This window comes from Herpailurus yagouaroundi, unplaced genomic scaffold (genome assembly GCF_014898765.1).
Source record: "Herpailurus yagouaroundi ecotype Mexico unplaced genomic scaffold, PumYag 77, whole genome shotgun sequence".
Lineage (NCBI taxonomy): Eukaryota > Metazoa > Chordata > Mammalia > Carnivora > Felidae > Herpailurus > Herpailurus yagouaroundi.
The window spans coordinates 101,437,645-101,458,237 of NW_024412388.1; the positions used below are offsets into that span (position 1 = coordinate 101,437,645).

At 47.9% G+C, this 20,593-nt stretch overlaps 1 protein-coding gene and 1 long non-coding RNA gene across 5 annotated transcripts in view; one reads left to right on the plus strand and one right to left on the minus strand.

Annotated features, from left to right (window-relative positions):
• LOC121027785 (uncharacterized) lies at window positions 1–7,606 on the minus strand. Its single transcript, XR_005788933.1, has 2 exons — window positions 7,451–7,606; window positions 1–1,125 (listed from the first exon to the last, which is right to left on the minus strand). It is a non-coding gene; the product is annotated as an uncharacterized LOC121027785 (long non-coding RNA).
• Window positions 6,500–20,593, plus strand: part of TENT5C (terminal nucleotidyltransferase 5C) — a 21,664-nt gene continuing 7,570 nt past the window's right edge. Inside the window, exons 1-3 of one of the 4 annotated variants that reach the window (XM_040471445.1) lie at window positions 6,500–6,706; window positions 8,357–8,480; window positions 17,384–17,448. The gene's annotated coding sequence lies outside the window, so the exon portion shown is untranslated. Of the gene's footprint in view, window positions 6,707–7,234; window positions 7,402–8,356; window positions 8,481–17,383; window positions 17,449–20,593 lie in introns of those variants that run through there. The other 3 variants (XM_040471442.1, XM_040471443.1, XM_040471444.1) reach the window with 3 other exon arrangements.

Consider the following 20,593-nt stretch of genomic DNA (forward strand, 5'->3'; position numbering starts at 1 on the left):
ATTTATTTATTTATTTATTTATTTTTACAGACAGGTAAACTTGGGCTTAGAGTGATGGCTAATACAACGCAGAGCCAGGAATGCAAACCGAGACTTGGTGGGGAGTGGGGTGGGGGTGGGGGCGGGTGTTACCCAAGACCTCTTTCTTTTGTTTTTCTTTTCTTTTCACTCTCACACCAAACATCCACTCAGGGCCTATTCTAAGAATTTTGAAGAGGAAAAGCGTCACTTGGCCAGGACCAGAGAATGTTGGCAGGGTAGCGTGAACTGGATGGCCTCCATCCTTGAAGCTTCTCAAGAATCCATTTCTTGGTCCTCCAATTTGTAGACTTGTCTGTGTCCCCGAGCTAGATGGATCAAAGGGTGCTGATTCACTCAAGCAATGCTCATAAGAGATGGCTATAAAGGCTGAAAGGAAAAGGTACGTGTTCTGGCCATCTAGCGTCTGAACAGCCTGCCTCTGTTTGGAGAATCCCCTGGGTTAAGAGGTAGAGCCGACTGTCTAGAGTTAAAGCTGAAAATATCACATAATCTGTTTCTGAGCCATCTTTGCAACCAGGGCTGGGGCACACCATCTGGGCTCTGCCTATCGGATGCTCCCACCCAGATTTTGAATCAGAAGCTAGTGGTAGGAAGAAACAGAGACCCAAAGATTCCAGTTGCCGATGGGTGGCGGCCACAGTGGTGGTCCAGTTTGCAAAGGCAGTAGTGGCCGCATGAGACATGTCTGTCAGGACGTCATGGCATCTTCCCTGGACCAGTTCTGCAGTATGATCTTTGAACCTTGTTCCTGCTAGCAGAGCTCATTGGCCAAACTCTCCAGCCAGCCTACGGATGCTATGGGCTCCCCAGTATCTTCCCAGTAAATTTCATTTTGCTTATGTCTTCCAGAGTCATTTTTGAATGCTTGCAACTCCAAATCCAGGCTGCCGTGAGCACTGGGAGACCAATGTTTGAACACTGAGAACCACAGCTGGCAGGTGAGTTGGCCATTCCTAGCAGGTGGGCAGCGTCTTCTTCTGGCAAACGATGTGGGAATGATCGGAGTCTCTTTCCCAATAGGCATGGGCTTCAGTGCCAGGAGTTTCAGGCATTACAACAGGTGGCGAGAGAGACATTCAGGATCTAAATGCAAGTCAGGTTCGGAGTGGACACGGTTGGTCAGGAGATATGAAATGATCAGCTAACAATTTACACTTTCATGGAATCCCTTTTCCCTGAAGGGAGGTAAGAAATCTGTGGCTCCAGAAGTGAAGGTAGCCACAATAAGGTGTTGAGAATTTACCCCCCTCATCAGACTTGCTTGCCAAGCCATCCTGACAGTAAAAAAAAAAAAAAAAAAGAGAAAGGGCCCACGGTTGACAAAGAGAGAAATATTGTAAAGGGGCAACTGCTTTTGGGGCTCCTGGGTGGCTCAGTCAGTTGAGCGCCTGACTCTTGATTTTGGTTCAGGTCATGATCTCAGGGTTGTGGGATCAAGCCCCGTGTTGGGCTCTGAACATGGAGCCTGCTTGGGATTCTCTCTCTCTCTCTCTCTCTCTCTCTCTCTCTCTCTCCCTCTGTCCCTCTCCCTCATGTGTGTGTATACTCTATCTCTCTCCCCCTCTGTCCCTCTCCCTCACATGTGCGTTCTCTCTCTCTTTCTCAAAAAAAAAAAAAGATTTAAAAAAGAGGGGACAGCTGCTTTCACATGCATTCACTCCCTCATCTGATTGGGGCATACCTCCACAAAGCAGAGAGTTAATTACCCTTCCCATTTTTGGATTTAGAAGCTAAGACTCAGAGAGGTTGAGCCATCTGTCAGGGATATGAGCCATCTGACTAACTCCTATATCCTTTGCTCAGTGAACACCGTCAGGAAGGTGGGCAGGAAGGGTATCTAGAGACACTAGCTCAGAGAGATGAGCTGGTACTACTCATATTTGGCGTCTTCCTTTCTCCGGAAGTGCCGCCATCACCCTCTCCCCCTTTCTGGGTCCCTATCTTACTCTTTTCGTGCTGCCTTGGCTCCCCAGGGCCTCCAAGGCCATGATATGCTTGGGCCTGCCATTAGAACACTGCCCAAAGATGCAGCCGGTTCCCTCCTTCCTGCCCCAACACATCTGACTAGTCGTAGGTCCATTCCTCCCATGCTTTGCTCTAAATAAAATGCACACCTTCTTACTCCAAGCCAAGTTCTCTTTCTGCAACACCCAAGAAAAATTATTGGCCTGAAGGAGCCTGAGAAGAGAGATTTACTGGCAAGAGTCCTAGGTGGGAGGTGGAAAGCCAAGTCACGCCTTGGCTCCACCAGACAGTCACTAGGATGCAGACAGTGCCACCGTGGTGGTTTTGAAACAGGGCCACAGTGCTGTGGTGCTCCTCCGCTTCTTGATCTACATGCTGGTGACACAGGGTTGGTCAGTTTGTACAAATGTATTGAGTCGTGCTCTTGCGATTTGTGTGCTTCTCTATACGTCAGTGTACACAATTGAAACCTCACTTAAAAATCATCATAAGAAAGATAAGATATTTAGAGGAGGGTATTTTGGTAAGTGTTTATCATGGTGGTCCACCTTGAGATAAGGTAATACAAAAACTTAAGACTCAAGAAACTAATAAATGAGGATATCTGGGCACTAAACAGAAGTGAGGTTTTTGCCCTACAAAAATAATTGATAATGGAGTTTCTTTGCTTCCCTAAATATTTAAAATAAGATTCTATTGAGACATAAAACATTTTCAGGGTCATGGCCGTAAGTGAGAAACACCTGCATTTTAAAGACTACTTCCTCTCTCTGGTTTTTCTTTCCTCAGTTTTCCCGGGTACAGATAAGTGAACCGCTCAAACTGCAAAGGTCGTTAAACTATTTTGATTGGATGTGTTCCAGCAGGAGCTGGAATTTGGCAAGGAGGCTCCAATAATCTTGAAAAGACAGTTTCAATATCTGGTTCTGTGTCCAACGGACAATGACGTCCCGAGAGTCCTTCCGGCTCTAGGATGCCACAGTTTTATGAGGTAGAAAGAACAATGTGTATTTTATAAAACAACATAGACAAACAAACAAACACAATCAGAAACAAAATTCTAGGAAAGTCAAGTAATGCCCCAAGAATAAAAAGGGGCCCAAGGAAACATATATACATCTACATGAATAATTAATTTCTTTCCTGGCTCTTGGTTCTCCCCTCCTCCCTAATGGTCAAAGTTACCTAACGGTCATGAAGCTGAACAAGATTTTACTTAAACAAAGGCAAAACCAAACCATGCCAGATCAAATTCTAAGTAAGAATTTCTGAACTGTGTTTTACCTTGAGGCTACTTGTGTTAATGGTATCCGCAAGGTACTGAAAAAATAGAAACAGTCCAAGAGTCAATGTAATATAAAATTTTGCATTGAGTTTATTGTGATCATGTGCTTGGGTTTTTCTGGACATTTTGGATTTTTAAGCAACTGGCTGCTTTGTTCTCTGAATTTTTCATTCAACCAATATTCATTCATTCATTCATTCATCCATTCATTCATTCATTCATTCATTCAACAAAACTACTTGCCATTGGTGCTGATCTAATTGGGTAGCCAAAAAGGACGATAAATCTTGATCCCAAACTGCACAAAAAATTAATTTGAGATGAATCACAGACCTAAATGTGAAGGTTAAAGCAATCCAGTTCCTAGAAGAAAATAAAGGTGATGATACTTATGGCCTTATACCAGATAAAGGTTTGTTAAACAGGACATAGAAAGCTCTAGTCATAAAAAAACAAGATGAATGAAGTAGACTTCTTTAATCTGAAGAATTTCTGTTTGTCAAAAGATAACATTCAGAGAATGAAAAGAAAGTCACAGACTGAGAGAAGATATGTGTAATGCATACATTGGGTAAAGGACTCACCCAGAATACGTAAAGAACTCTTACAGATCACTAAGATAGACAACTCTTTACAAATAGGCAACAGACTTGGACAGACACTTCACTGAAAGGGTATCACATGGCCAGTAAGCACAAAAAAAGTTGCTCAACATCACTAATCATCAGATAAATGTGTATTTAAATCACAATGAAAAACACACCCACTTTTTTGAATTGAAGAGACTGACGATACCAACACTGGCAAAGATGTGGAGGGCAACTGACAGTGTCTTATCACTGGTTGGAATGCAAATTATTATATCACTTCAGGAAACTATTTGGCAGTATATTTAAAGCTTAACATGTATATATTCTGTGATTTTGCAATTCCAATCCTGAATATAAATCCAACATAAAAGGCATGTATATGTAGGCCCGACGATACAAAGTTTCAGTTATGCTGGATGGATAAGTTCCGAGGACCCAAGGTACAGCATGGTGACTATAATTAATAATACTATATTATGTGCTTGAAATTTGCAAAGAGAGTTGATTTTAAGCACTCTCACTACACACACACACACACACAAAGTAACTAGGTGAAGTGATGGCTGTGTTAATTAGGTTGGTTATGGTAACCATATCACAATGTATATGTATATCAAAACATCATGTAATTCACTTTAAATATGTACAATTCTTCTTTGTCAACTATATCTCAAGGAAGCTAGAAAAACGTGATAGTTTGTAGCAACTTCATTCATGATAGACAAAAACGTGATGCAACCCAAACATCCACTAGGAGAATGAGTATATAAATTCTGAATATTTATATAAGTAAGTAATATACAGCAATGGAAAAGAACGAATCATAGTCACATGCAACAAAATGGATGACTATTACACGGGGCGCCTGGGGGGCTCAGCCGGTTAAGCATCTAACTTCAGCTCAGGTCATGATCTTGCAGTTCGTGCATTCGAGCCTCATGTCAGGCTCTGTGCTGACAGCTCAGAGCCTGGAGCCTGCTTCGGATTCTGTGTCTCCCTCTCTCTCTCTCTCTGCCCTTCCCCCACTCGTGCTCTGTCTCTCTTTCTCTCAAAAGTAAATAAACATTAAAAAAAGTTTTTAAATGGATGAATATTACAGACACACTGCTGAGTGAAAGAAGCCAGACACAAAAATGCGCATACATGTAATTCCTCCACATCAAGTTCAAACACTGGAAAACTAATCTATGGTGATAGAGGTTACAATAGTGTTACCTCTCGTGGGACACTGAATGGGAAGGGTCACTAGAAAGCTGGAGATATTCTACATCTTGATCTGGTTGGTAGCCCCATGAGAGAACACATATGTAGAAATTCATCATTGTGTACACACCAGCTTTGTGCACGATACTGAATTTTTATACCTCGAAAAGTGAAAAAAAAAAATCAGACCATATATCCGGATTTCATGTCCAACAATGGAGTCACTGTGACTGTCCCTAAAAGCATGCATACTGATACTCTATCGTATTAACATTGCAGGAGACCTCCCCTCCCCCCATTCGAGTGCTCTTGAGATATTGGGAGACGTTGATATTTCAGGTAGGGATGGAAGGGGAGGGATAGGGAAATACTGCATCTGGGAAGTAATCTTTTTCTCCACCACTCAGTAGAAGACGAGTACAAGCTCAATAAATGTTTATTGACAAACAACATGAGGTGCTATTTGATATAAACAACATCTACCACACGCTTTACAACAGAGGCTGCCACTAACAGGTTTCTATGTTCTTCTTTAATACTTAAGTAAACTCAGAAAGCTGTTAGTCCCGTCATACAGGTGAAGAAACAGATTAATGGAGGGTTGGTTAACTTTGTTGCCAAAAGCCTTACAGATATAGGTGGTGAGTGCAGATCCCAACCCAGACTGCTCTGAATTTAGAAGCTGGACTCTACACCGCTGGCTATGGAACGAGTGGATGGTGTCCAAGCCCCGCTTGCAATGTTATATAACATACAAGGCATTTCGAGCAGGGCCCAAGCTGTCGCGGTTGCCAGGCTTGGCGACCAATTCCTCGAGGAGGCCCGCAGGCCCACTAACCGCGCACAGGTGGTAACTAAGCCAGAGAACCAATGGCGCCAGCCCTTCCCCCCCCCCCCCCGATGGCCTCCAGGCAATTTGCCCGGGGCAAAGGGAAGCTGCTCCCCCGGCCCAGAAACGCTATGTTTTTTTTTCCACTTCAAAACACACGCCAGAGGTAGGCGTAGGAGTTTCACTCCCCACTCCTGGAGAGAGAGAGAACCAACGCGAAAATCCTCAGAAAAGCAAGAGAAAAAGAGGCCTGAAAGAGGCCTGAGAGGGAGTGGGAGCAGGACGGAGATGGGAAAAGCCTGAGAGGAAGAATTCTATGGTAGCAGGAGCAGCAAAGAGGATGCTGGAAAGTAGAGAGTCTCGGTAACTCCGAAGTTAAGGAGGCGTCAACCCGGGCGCCCTGTGTTGCGCCTGCGCAGTGCTACCTCCTTCAGCACCCCGCCCCTTCCCGCCGCCGAAGATTTACTGGTCTCCCGGCAACCATTCACCCGAGGAGCCAATCAGAGGGCAGCTTTCGCCCTGCCCTCGCCGTCAGCTCCCAGGCGGAAGGACCCCGTGGGCTCGGCTCCGCCCCTCCCCGCCCTTCGCTCCCCCGGGAGGGCAGGCTTAGGGGCGGGGGTGGGGGCGGGGGTAGCCCGCGGGGGCGTGGTCAGGCCGTATAAGAACGGAGGGGGCGGCGGCAAGACCGCTCACTCGGTGCCGCTGCTTGGGGGCTGTAGTGACCGCGCCGCTCCTGCTGGGGGCTGCCCTCGCCAAGGACCTACCTCTGTCGTCTCCTCTTCTGCCGCCCAGGTGAGTCCCCGGCCCCCTCCCCTGAAGGTGTGAGGAAGGGGCGGCCCCAGAGAACCGCGCGCTCCGCCTTCGGGGGGGGTCTGTCCCAGACGAGCGGAGCTCTCAAGTCTTCCCAGAGGCTGGTGGGGGCGCGGGAGCCGGAGGGAAGGTGCAGACAGGTGCCGGGCCCCTCCGGCTTCTGCGACAACACACCTCCCCCGCCCCCCCGCCCCGTGAGGACCAGTCGAGACGCCCCGAGAGGGAGCTACAACTTTCCAGAGACTTCGGCTGGGGCTTGGCAAACTTCGGCGAGTTCCTGCTCCGCGCGTCCCGCGGGCGGGGCGGCCGAAGAGCGGGCGATGGGGCCCTGCAGCTCCGTCCCGGCCCGACGGCGCCCCCGCCGCCCCCGCCGCCCCCGCCCCGCCTGCGCTCCAGCGGGCACGCACGCCGCCGCCGGCCGGCCGGCCGAGCGCGAATTCGAACGCGGCGGTTTTGGGAGGCGCAGTTGGAGACGCAGCGGTCAGGGGCTCGTCTCCGGCCGGCGAGGGGAGGGGCGCTGCCCCGGCTCGGCGCCAAGCCCCGGGGTTTGAGACCAGGGCAGAGATCCCTAACTTCCCGTGGACTCACACTAGGCTGTGGACACCGTGAGCCGCAAAGTGGTCCAAGCGAGTGACTTCTGCGCTGCGCTTCTCCTGGAAACTTCTCGGGAATACGGGGTCTGTGCCCTGCCTGGTCCCTCCCCTTTTAGGAATGAAACTTGCTTACCCGTGTAGACTGAAAGCCTGACAGTGAGTTGACTCGGCTGGCCAGCGGTGCGGCCGCCGCGGGAGGCTGCCCCAGATCGCAGAGATGGGAGGAGAGTCAGAGGAGGGTTGTGAACTCGACCGCTGTGGGTTGGGAGGCTGTACGCCTAAACACAGAACGCAGGTGGGAGAGAAAACAAAACTGCGCTACCTCGCAGGGAGGGAGAACTTCCCGGAGAAGAGCCTGGGAAGTTTCCCTGGAGGACTCGCCGGCTCACCCATCCTCGCTAGAACCAACCGATAAGGCTGGACCCCGGAGGAGGGATCAGCTGTGTCCCCTCCCCCCCCCTTTTTTTTTGTCTGGAGGAAGGTTTCTGCACGGCTGGCAAAGCCCTTGTCTTAGGTGGCGACCTGCTGCCTTTTTAAACTTTTTAAAAAAATTTTTTTTATGGAGTTATAGCATGCAAGCAATGGAGTGCTTTAAAGTGCACTTAACTGCAGTCAGCGTTTATGCAGACTGTTGTAATCATTTGTATTGTGACGGTTGATATTCGGGCTATTTGGTGGGTGGGTTAGGAACCTGAACCTCCTCAGGAAAAAAAAAAGAAGATTATTAAATCCTTCTAAAGTAGACTCCTGGCTTGGCCCAGCTGCCCTCCAAGGGGGTGGGGTGATGAGAGTGGCCATTGTTGGCTACACTAACCTTTCCACGGGAGTAACTTGGCAAAGAAGCCGGCAAGGAAGCAAGCCAGGCAGCCTGGGGCGCTGCGGGTGGGGGCGGGGTGAGGTAGGAGCGCTTACCAAGAATTGTGCTGTGTCTTAAATCCCCAAAGGTATTTTTGAGGGGGTGAGACCCACACGTGAGACCCTGCCATTGAAGGGGGTGCGGTGTGGACTGGAGAATGCTGACTTTTCTCTTCGCTTTCAGGGAGGCGGTCTGAGCTGTACCAGCAGGGGTTCTGTCCTTTGACATTCTTGTTTGTGAAGATGGAAACCTTAATATCTCTGGAGTCAAGCTTTGACTTGAGATAACTGAAACCTTGTGTCTTAAGGTATATGCATATCTTTAGAGTTCGTTTATTCTCATCTCAATAAGGAGTTTTTAGAAAGAAGGTTTTGGTAGATTGTATACAGTGGTTCAGGTAGCTGTAGGGAGAGCCCCATAACATAGCATGAACATTAAAAACAAACAAACAAAAAAACAAAGTTTTTTTTCTCCGCCAGGAGGCCTCTCAATCGTTACCCAAAACAAAGGTCCCTAGTTTCAGAACAGGGTATACACAGAGCCGACAGCAGCACTCTATGTTGAGTTTCTTCCACAATACCCACCTTGTATCCAGAGATTAAGTTGGGGTACCTCTGAGTGGAACGACTTGGATCTTGCCCGTTTGTCAGAATGAGTGTGATTTAGTTGAGCACCCGTGGTTCTCCCTCCTTGGTTTCCTCAGCTGTACTGTGAGTACAAGTAGCTCACGGAATCCCCTCCTGAGTTACAGCACCCCTCACCCCTGCTTTTCCCAATAGGCCCCACTTGGCCTCCATCCCTCAGGGTTCAAGGCCAGGGCAAATTGTGCACATCTCGCACTACCCGTCAAAGAACAGAGAAGTCCTCGTACTTCTGAAAGCCCAGAGAACCGCCTAGCAATGAAGATAACTTAGCGTGGACTGGGGTGCCCTTGTTCTTCCAGTGCCTGCAATCAGACACATTTTATACAAAGTTAGAAAACGACATGATTTTTTAAAACTGCTCAAGTAAGTGGTACCTTGCCTTCATCTTGGAGATGTTGGCGCGGGGGGCCAGTCACCAAAGAATGACCAGCCAAGGGCTCCGAATGGATGTGGTAAACCTTTATTGTGTTACCAGGAGATGTTGTGGAAGCCCAAGACTAGTTTGATGAGTTAAGTTAAACTTGTTGTGTTGGGTTTCTTGGTCTCACAACAGGTGTGTGTGTGTGTGTGTGTGTGTGTGTGTGTGTGTGTGTGTGTGTTTAGGGGTTCAAGGGAAGTAATATGGAGTCCAAGGTGTTACTTGGGATAAAACATTACTTTGGTTAGATAAGGTTCGTTGCTTTTTTGTGATGTCACTGAAATACACAAGACAGTATAGAAAAATGTGTTCTGCCATCTTGGTGTTTTGACTGTAGCCTTCCAAGTTGGCATAAGCTATATTATGATGAAGCAGCCACCTCTGTGTCTAAAGAAATGTTCATGTGTTTGAAGAAAACAGATACAGCGGTAGTGCTGATCTCCTGTGATGCTTCTAAGACTTCTGGTCTCAAGCCTTTTTATCCTTTTACTGCATGTATGATAAGGAGGCTCTTATTTGGAATCTAAATGGTTTAGAGGAAGCATCTTTGTATAACCCAGCTATGTAAGAAAAAGCCTCAGGAATTGTTTAGAATCAGTGGATTTTGTACAGCTGGCCCCTGTAGCCTCTCCTAGAACTGTTTGCAGAACTTTTTGGAATAACAGGAAAGAGCTAATATGAAGATACACTTGCTGATTTTAAGTAACTCCGTGTAGCCTATGTTTTAGTCGTAGAGCCTTGCGGAGTCTCGGTCCCCGAACTGCATCAAGTGTTTATTTCTTGGATAACAGTGATTGAGCCAGTAAGTAGTTAAACGCTCCCCAGGCCGCAGTGTGTGCCAGGTGCTGCAGGGGCCAAGGCAGCGATAGGTGAAAGGGCCTGGGGAGGTGCTCTGGAGAATGCAGGAGGAGCTGGGTTGGCTTCAGAAGGTCTGGGCACTTGGTTTTTGCTCGATTGTCTTTGCTGCTGGCTTGTGAGCCCCAGGAAGGCGGGGGTCTGTGCTCACTGCTGAATCCCCAGCACCTAGAGCCAGGCCTGGTGCATAGACAGTGCTCCTGTTAATTGGATACAGTGCTCTGCTAGCATTCAGCTGCCATTGCTCTCAGAGAGGGAAGTGCACTGTAGGTAGATATCCTTTTGGTGGGTTAAGGTGCCGGAAGCTTTTTGGGTTGGATGCTTCCAGCCTAAAGTGCCGGGTGGCGTCTGGGCCTTTTTCTGAATGGTGGCCTCAGTTGGCCGGGCTTGGAGCTGAAGGGCAGGGACTACCAATTGGCCAGCAGCTGAAATCCCTTAAGCTGAGCTCCGGACCTGCTCTCTCCCGGCACTTCCCCTCCTACCCATCCACCCCAACCCCAGCCTCACATGGCTCGCTCAGCCTTTCTCTCTCCAGTTCACTAGGCTGCTAGTTCTGCTGACCTTTTATCTTTTTAACTTTTTGTTTCCCACTGCCGTCACTGACCTGGTTCGGGGCCCTGTAGACAGCGACTCCGTGAGAGCAGTCGTGAGCCTCTCTGGCCAGTCGCACATCCCAGGCCCCTCAAACACCACCTGAAGGACTCCCAGGAACTGCCCATCCCTCTGGATGCTGAGTTCCTTTTCAGGACCTGTACCCTGCTGACCTTCCGTCTATTCTCCACTTCCCTTGGATGAGTCTTCCTAACTGCCCTACCTTGCCTCACAGAATTCATACTCAGCTGCTTGAACAACTCAGTCTCACCAAACTACATTTTTAGCCAGCTTTAGACCCTTCTGAGAGGCTCTGATGTTACCCTGCCTGAGGGTCCTCATATCTCATTACTCACCTCTTCTGTGCTTTACCGGATGAACACACAAAGTCCGTAACTGTCTCCCTATTCACTCTCAGAGGACCCATTTTGAGAAGAAAACTCTCCATGAATCTCGAACCGCTCCCACCCCCTCACGTTGCCATATGTCTCTCTCCCCTGGCTTAGCCCTTGCGAGAGTGGGAGAAAGGGTAATCCTCCACCTTGCCTGGCTGTCTACACCCCACCCCCAAACACATCCCTGACCGGTGCTCGTGGTGGTTGGGGAGGTGGGCATCGCAGCCGGCTGACCGTGCGTGGTCTCGGCCAGTTGTGGCCTTCACGTGGAGTAACTGTAAGGTGGCTGCGGTGGGAAGAGTGCAGATGCAGGGGGAGACACGAAGTGGACACTAAGTGAGCACCTGCCACGTGTCCAGGCACTGGTGGCCACTTGTCCCCAGGCTGGGAGCGAGCGCTGCTGTGGTCTCCGGTGCCCAGGCCTCTCGTGCTCTTTAGTCTTCCCTCCCCCCGGCCTCTGAGGCTGCATTGACTTGTGACAGTGCTCAAGTTTGGGTCCTGGCTGCGCCTTTCCTGCTTCAGGCCTCCGTTTCTTCGTTGTATGAGGGTGGTAGACCAGTGCTGTCCAGTAGAAATAGGAGAGCCACAGTTAAGTTTTTAGAAGTCCTCAAAAAGCTAAAATAGGTGAAAAGAGTTTTAATAATTTTACCCATCATGGGTTAAAGAGGCCCCCCCATGTCCTTAAGATGGGTCCAAGCCACGATGTTATTTGTGATCTTGTAATGCCATGGAGATGTCATGGCAAATGGTGACATCTCCATATGTAATCAACATAAAGAATATAAATGAGATTTTACTCTTTTTTTTTTTTTCCTCATACTGAGTCCTTGAAACCCAGGGTGTATTTTAGATTCCTAGCATGTCTCAAAGTGGACTTGTCCCATTTCAAGTGCTCAAGGGCCACATGAGGCTTGTGGATACGGTATTGAGCAGCATGGGTCCACACCAGCTGTCCAGTGTCTCCCTCTCAAATTCAGATTGCGCATGAGTGGGAGCCAAGAGGTAGCAACAGCAAGTTATGGAAGAAGAGTGTGAGCTAGGCTGTGAGCACCACAAGGGCAGGGGTCTTTGTCTCTTGCTTACCAATGAACTGATCGTAAACTCCTGGAACGGCGATTGGAACACAGTAAGCCCTCAGATACTGGGAAGAACGAAGGGAAATGCAGTCATCGTGGCCAACTTACTGCTACCCATTTACCCTGGGAGTCAGTCCTGAGACTAAAACACAGGATATTTGATTTCTAGCCCAGTGCTCATTCTTCCATTTTTTGGTGGTTTCTAGGAGAATAATTACAAGGAAATAGAATTTCAAAGAACTGCAGAGGAAATCTGACACTGGCAGGGGACCAGGACTCCACCTGTTTATCAACAATTAAGATTTATCAATGACCAAAATTTGAAAATGCAAGAGGAAGTAACTTTCAAGCAAGGGGTGTCTGAGTTGCCAAATGACACCAACACATGACTCGGTAAATGCTAGCTTAACCATCCTAGTGGGCCGTATTCATGGTGTGCAAAGCTCCACACATGTAGGGATACCAAATTCAAGGTGGCTTGGCTGCCTCAGGTGCAGTTGGTACAGGAATAGGTACCACCCCATGGTCTTCTCCTTCACTTTAATGCATCCCTCCATCCCCCATGCTGCCCATCCACCTAAATTTCCATTCTTCACACATTTTTAAGGCCAGAGGGACCCTTGAGCCTGGTGATGTTACACTCAGGCTGCTGCTGTGCTCAGACCTGGAGGTCAGGTGTCTGCTACAGGGACGGGTCTGTGCAAGACTGAAACCTGGATGGATTGTGCATAATTAGTATCCTCACAGGCATGGAAGCCAGCTCACACTTAGACATATGTGAATGGGGTGTGTGTATGTGTCTATAGTATGATAAGTGCTACACTCGAGCTTGTCCCTTTCCTGATAAGGCTCAGGGATGCTGCTAGTGACGGGACAGCAAACTGAGGCCCTCCTTCTGGAAACCTGACAACTGTTCAAAGTTCTAAGCTGGAGAGTCAGGTGGGATGCAACCCTTGATAGACCCCAGAGGCCAGCAGCCCTTGGACCCTGTGGACTGTATGTAAACTTGCTCATTCTCATGGTAAACAGCCTCCAAGGAGTCCTTCTATTTTCTCAGTATAGTCAATCTCTAAAATGGTGGGGCCAGCTCTGGAGATCTCTTTAAATGAGTCAGACCAGTAGCCTCTCTGATTTAGAAAGAGGCAATTGGTAGGAGGAAGTGGGGCGCCAAGCTGAACAGGGATTATTTCCAGTTCGAGTGGTGTGCGTAGGGCGTAATATTGCTGACACCTTGGAAAAATCATGACTCCTATGCTCAGCTTCCACGTAAAGATGTCTGTGTTCTGTCCTTGTGAATGTTTACATCTGTGATGCCTTCGGGGTATTCCTTCAAGCACTCCCAACTGTGGTGTCCCAACTGTCTGGGCCCATGTTTTGATTCCATCTTGCTCTGTTTTGCAGCCACAGCGTGAGTTCTCCCAGCGTTATCTCTCCAGCCACACTTGCTTACGCGTCCTATTTTGAAAGACGGGCTAGTGCCTTCCGCGTGGAGTCTTCTGAGGGCGGGTGTCTGTGGACAGAGCCCGATCTCTGATACCCACTAGGACCGTATGCTGGCAGAGATGGGAGGAACTTGTGAGGGCCTCCCCCAACCCCCAAACTCAAAGCTCGGAGCAAAGCTGGGGTCACTGGGGTCTGTGGCCCGCTTCTGCTCCCGTCCAGGACACCCCATTTCCTTCAGCTCAGGCAGCACCCCTGTTGCCATGGGAGTCATGCCAAATTTTTTGGCTGTAGTACACGACGGTGTTGAATGGCTGAGAGGGTGCTGATAACCCTGAGAAAATAGATTGAGACGCCCGGCTGAATGTGACCAAGCTAAGAGTGAGAACAGACCATCTGCACGATGGGCTGTGTCACCGACTTAGAAACGTCTTCTCTGGGCACAGTTCTGTGGCACCGGGCGGTTGTTTGTTTGTGGGTGTTTTGAGTGGGCACCTGTAAAAATAACTTCTTAGAAAAAGCTAACACAATATATTTTATTGTCCTTTTAATAAACAAGGCATTATATGGTTCTCCTGCTTTGGGCAGCCTACTAATGTGAAGTCTTACTTCGTGTACGTTTACATTAAGCACCGATGTGCCTCTCGGTTGTCTGTAACATTGTGTTTGGGGCAGAGGGGTCAGAACATGGCCCCCTCCCTGGTGGTGAGGGGCTGGTGGCTGGCAGACAGGGGCTTCCTCGGGCTGCCCCCTGGGCCTTGGTAACTCCTGGCCTTCACGAGACATTCAAGGATTAAGGGAGGATTTCTCTTCAGAAAAAAGAATCTACTTTGGCCCTGGTTTTTCCCCTTTCTGCCCGCTGATCTGCTGTGTTTATCAAGTCCACGGTCATGCAGAGTGCCCAGCTTTTTTCTCGAGGGCATAGGAACCTCAAGGGCCAAACTCTGTGCGGTTGGGAAAAGTAGCAGGTGTGCAGGCTCAGTTTCAGCACGTGTGGGTGCGTTAGTCTGTTCCAGGCTGTTTTGTGTTCAGTTCTGTTCCAGCTCTCCTCCCCCAGGTAGCCCGAGGGGTTCCCGTCACTTCTTGCGAACTTACCTACCTTCTCTCTGCAGCTCCAGTTGGGTTGTCAGTTCCTGGGATCTGAGAAAATGGCCCTCTTGTCTTCAGAGTGTCCTGTTCTGTGGTTTTATCAGTAGATCGACACTGCTGACCTTCTAGCCAGCAGAGCGCGTCCTGCAGCTGTCCCTGAGCCCTCTGCGAGCCACAGCCTCGTGGCCTGGCTGGCATCGGGGAGCCCCCTCAACGTGCGGAACGAGGCCTTCACCTCACAGCCATTGCTCCTTTGAAACAAACCTGAGTGCCATGATTACCGTTTCTATCCATAATTACCTTCAATTCTGGTGGCTCCAGCCAGGCTGCATGCCTCCCCGAATCCAGGGTGATCTTGAGGGAGAGGGTCTCTGTACTGACAGCTGTTAGGTAACTCACACTCTGAGTGTTTCTGCCTCTGCTTCCGGTACCTGCCATCTGGCCTGCCTCACTCAGGGGCCTCAGCACATCTAGCCAGCTTCCTTCCCACCATCCTATAAAAAGACCTTTGTACCTTTCCCCTCTTGCCTTCTTCTTGCTGCCGTCTACTTTCTACAACTACCTGAGCAGCTAGCTTATCTTCAGGGCCTTACCCCAGTCCCAAGACGTGCGCCAAAACCATCCACCTCCTGGGAAACCTCTCAGTGGCTTTTGTGCCACTTCCCGGCAGGGCATCCGTGGACAGTTCACACTTTGTGTAACCTCTTTGTTCCCCAGTCCCCTCACCTGCAAAGTAGGGATAATAGTATCTCCCTTGTAGCCTCGGTGTACGTGTCAGATGATTTGATCCAGATAAAGCTGGATCAGATAGGGTTTGGTGGTTCATGTTAGGGCACCTGGCTCGCCATCTGGTCACATTTGGTGTCTCCAGGCTGTGGCCCTCTCTACATGAAGAGGCCCTGGAGGGCTGTGCACCTGCTAGTCCCGGCTAGGAGCTTCTGAGGAAGTGGTAAGTGGTTTCTGAGTGTGTAGGACTGGTAAGATGTTTCTATTATGAAACAGCTGATGCGTGTCCTCGTTGAGAAATCCGATTCCCCACACTGTGGCCAATGAATCACCTTCTCTGGTGCCTCTCTGAAGGGCACTTCTAAACCACCTTGGCGTCCTTGAAGATGAACACCGACTCCTGTCCTTTGCTCAACTGCAGTCTGCTCTAAAACAGGCAATAAAGGGTGATTGATGCAAGCTTTGCTCTTTTCAGCATATGTGGTGGACATAAGGTGTCACGGTCCTTTTTTGGATAGGATCAATACGGTCTCTCTTTTAGAAGCGATCGCTGTAGGGGAGCAAGAACTGGTCATCCCAGTGCATCCGTGGGCTTGTAGCATGAGCCTGCTGCCCTGTCCCCACCTCCCACCCTGCCAGCAGCCGGGCGAGCTTGGTGGGAGCCGTTGCCGGTTCCAGGAGTTCAAACCTTAGCTCTGGAGTTGAGGATCTGGAGTCCATTCACTGAATCTTTTCTAATCCTTGTTCCTTAATTTGCACGCAAGGGACATTGGTGGCTACCTCAGAGTGCTTGTGAGGGTTAACTGGGAGTGGGTGTGAAGTGGTTATACTGAGCACCCTTGGTTTTGCATGCACATCTGCACCTTTGTTTTATAAGGGAAAAGAGGACCAGAGTTGTGGTTCTCATTCACTCAGGTTGCTGAAAGAATTGGTGAGACAGAATATGATGTTGTGTCTTGCATCCTTTTTCACTTCCGCTTAAACTCCAGGTTTTTATATGCAGTGATGCAGTTTCTTCTTCCTTCGTGTCCTCTGTTGGACATTGGAGGGGGAAGAGGCCTGCCGCGGGTGCACGGGTCCCCTCTCAGCCAGGAGCTGGGGACAGCAGGTGTCTTTGTTCTGCACACACACCTCCGGTAGTCTGTCACCAGGCTTGGTCCATTGCCCATGGTTGGGTCTCTGACCTGGAGCTGGAAAGCATTACTAGGAAGGTCCAGGCTTTGGAGGTAACATCCAGTAACAGTGAAAGGAAATGTTGTCATCAAAGGAATGTTGAAATGTGTTTGAGGTCCCTTCGTATCCTTACACCCCAGCAGGGTCAGAGGAAGAGGGCGTTGCTCAGCTCTCTCTGAAGTGGATGGGAGGTCTGCCATAGCCGAGAGCCTCCGTTCACACCTCAGCATTTCCATGAAACCTTTGGGACCATACCTTCTAGAGCTTTCATGTTAAGTATCGTAGACCAAGACTTAACTACACACTGTCCTTAACTTTGTAGATGTACATCTCCACATGTACCGAGAACTCTCCGGACGGTGTCTGTGCCTAACACCAGGCATAAATAGGACTCAGTGATGATTTGTAAGCCCTTGACCATAAGACCCAGAAGTGTTACACATGCTCTTCTCCAACCTGTCTGCCCATCTGTCCTGCTTGTGCTCTTGAGTCCTCCCCATGCTTTCAGTCTCCATCACTCTTGTTTCTGGGATCCAGATAAGCTATAAAGCAGGACTAGACATAGCTAGTTCTCTCTCTCTCTCTCTCTCTCTCTCTCTCTCTCCTGTTTTCTTTTCAATTAAGGCCTAATCATAAGTTTTCAGATCAACCTCCCTTTGAGGGCCTCTGTCCCAGGCCATGGGAAACATGGGTAAATTAGACATGAACTTGTCCTTAGGGAACTTGGTATAATCTTCTTTGGGCTTAGTCGGTCTTTTCCTCTCACCTTTTGCTGTCATTTCTGCAAACGTGCTTTCTTCCAGTGTTCATGTTCCACCTGTCCACTGCAGCCAGATGAGAGAAGAGAAGGGAATTCAGGGCACCTGAGGTAGGTGGTCATCACGAGTCCCACTTTCCAGAAGATTAAGTACTTTGAACTGAGGAGGCAATTGGCCATCCTCACCTGTAAAAAGATGCCTGAATTTCCAAATCAGTGAGAAATCCTGGTTCCCACCTTGCCCAGTTTCTACTGTGCAAAAATACAATAAATCTGCTTCTCAGGCAGTAAGAGGAAAATCATACACTTTAGTTTGAATTTACCAGCCTTCGCACTGATTTTTTTTTCCCTAGTCATTATTCTGCTAATTCTGCTGAACAGAATTGGCCTTGAACCTGGGCCTTTCATGAATTGGGAATGTGTGTTTCACAATATCAGGGTTGATTTCAAGTGGTTAATTAAAACTCAAACTGTCGCACTAAGCTCTGGTGCGTTATCTAAGCCCTCAGGGCCTGAAAGTTGGAGGATTTATTCTAGTAATACCAGTGTTCGTTGGAGTAACTAAAAACTATACTTTTGGTATTTGAAATTGCTTGGATGGTTGAGAGAAAACAAAGAGTTCCTTTGTAATAATCACCAATAACTTATAATTTGGGGCTCTTCTAATGAGCTAAGTACCAAATATGAATCCAGCCCAAATTTGAGCCTTCGCTCGCTTGAGCTCCTCTGTTTCTGAGTCATGAACACTGGAAGAATTAAGAGCTACACCATAGATTTGTCACTCGCCAGTTCCACAACATGCTTCTATAGGGGCTACTTTTTCCTGAAAGTTAACTCTACTGCTCACATGTGTGTCAGAAGAAGCTGACATAGAAGATGCCAACCACGACCTCTTAGAGGCCTGGAGAAGTGTTGATTGCATGTAGTAGGGGTCTTCCCATGGTAGCCAGCAGTCAACGTAACAGCATCATCAGGGTCGCTATGCTATGTCTGAAATGTGAAATAGCAATTCTTACAAAACTACGAAGAACACTTTGGATTACAAACCTGGAATGGCACTAGGTGAGGTGGCTTATCCATTATTTTGGAAGTCTGGAGGATTTTTGACAGACAATGGACATCTTCTTTTGAACAGCAGGGAAAGAGAAACTTGACTAAAAGCCATTCTAGGAGAAAACCAGTCCCTCCTCCCCAGCTCGCACCTAGAGATCAACATTTAAGGCTCAGAGGGGAAGTTTCTATGTGTATTTGATGGGGGCACGTGGACATAGAGACGCGGGAAGTGATAGGAAAGGGATGGAAGGAATCAGGCAGCAGGGGAGTGAGCAGGCTCATGGGGGAAAGATTTTAGGAAATGGCTCATGAGATTTTAACAGTTCTCAATTAATACGTGGGAAGGTTCTAAATTCAAAAAGGATAAAGTAAGTTTTCTTCGTCCCGTCTCCCAGTCCAGAGGCAGGTTGAACTACTTGTGTTTCCTTCCAGAGGTCTGTATGATTGTACACGCATGGGCTTGTGCTTTTACACACACAGCGTTGGTTTTCTCTGAATAAGTCTCAACTAGAATTTCACATTCATACAGATTGAGCCGTTCTTTGGACAACTGCCATCTAAGTGTATGCTATTGTATACATGGACTAAGTCATTTAACCTTCTGCTGAGGACTCTGTACCTTCATAAATAATTCTCCAGCATCCTTGTTCACCCTCGCAAGTATACCCACAGGATAAGATCAAAAGGACCTAGAAGTAGAATTGGTATGGAGAATACGTCCACTTAAAACAGGACATCCACACTGTTCTTCAGAGAGAACTCATGGGCAGGGTGCCCAAAGGTATCTGCTGCTTGATCCCTGCTAACCTGATGGGGAAGGATGATACACTGAAGTTTTAGCATACCCATCCCTTAACGTGAGGGTGACTGTGTCAGGCGTCTGAGTTCGTGCCCTTCGCCCCTTCTTCCATTGGGGTGCCAGTCTTCCTGATTTGTAGGAGCTCATCCTTCATTGATGAAACGAGCACTTTGCCTCATCATGCAAATATTTTCCTAGCGTGCTCGTATGACATCTTTGTGGTGCTTTTACCATGTAGGTGTTTTTTTGTGTGTATCAGACTTTTGTGACTTTGAGATTTTACATGACTTAGAAAGGACTGCCTACTCTATGTACGTGTATGTAAATTCCATGTTTCCCTAGAACCCGTAAAGTTTCGTCCTCTTGTGCTTAAGTCTAATTCATCCATCCAGATCTTAGTTTGGCACAAGACGAGGAGCCACTTTATTTTCTTTTTTTAATCTAGATAACTATCACATGTCTAGACTTTTGCTCTCTACTATTTCTCTCTACGTTTTCTCTCTTGTGTATCATATGCCAAATCCCTTTATATGTTGGATTTTATTTCTAGATTTTAAAAATTCTGTTCCATCAGTTTGTCTTTTTGTACCAATACCACATTGTTTCAATTACTGTGGCTTCATAATATCTCTTATGGGGCTAATATGTACATCATTCTTGTTTCTCATAACTTTTCTGGCCATTCATGCCCCTCCTCCCATATGAACCTTACAAATTTTCAATCTAAAACAGATTCTAACTTTGAACCAAGTTTAAAGATTTAAAAATACATGAAAAGTCTCCTGTATATGTCATCCCCTTCCCTCCCCAGTCCCTTCCTGGAGGAGGAATGATGGCTTCCATCAGATTCTCACTGGATTTAGATGTTCCTCCTGTAGGACCACTGTTCTAAAGGTGGCAATAGTCCTGCCTTTAATTTAGAAAAAATTTTTCCCCCACAACTCCTTTAAAGAAGAAAAAAAAAGTATGAGTTAAAAGTCATTCCTATAGTTATTTTCCTCTGCAACATTGAGGCTCTTCCTAGAGGTATCACAATAAATTTTTCCTTCTCTTCCAAGTACTGATTCAACTGCGACTCCTCTGTCACTGTGACTTCTCCTACCTTGCATTGTAGACACGAGACTCAGAAGCACAATAACAGGTAATGCACAAGGTAGAGCAAAGTGTGTTTTCATAGGTAGGTCAGCACAGCTGACGGAAATCTGTGTCACCGAATCACAGGTGGCTTAGCGGTGTCTCAAAACAAAGCTAGCGCCAGACCTTTCCATGGCCATTTGGACTGAGCTGGGCAGCACCCTATGTTGTTAGGCACAGTGTACTGGTCACCAATGCTGATCACTGAGGGGCCACAAAGAACCAAACGTACAGAGAGCACATTAAAAAGACGCCCCAAATCTGACTTGA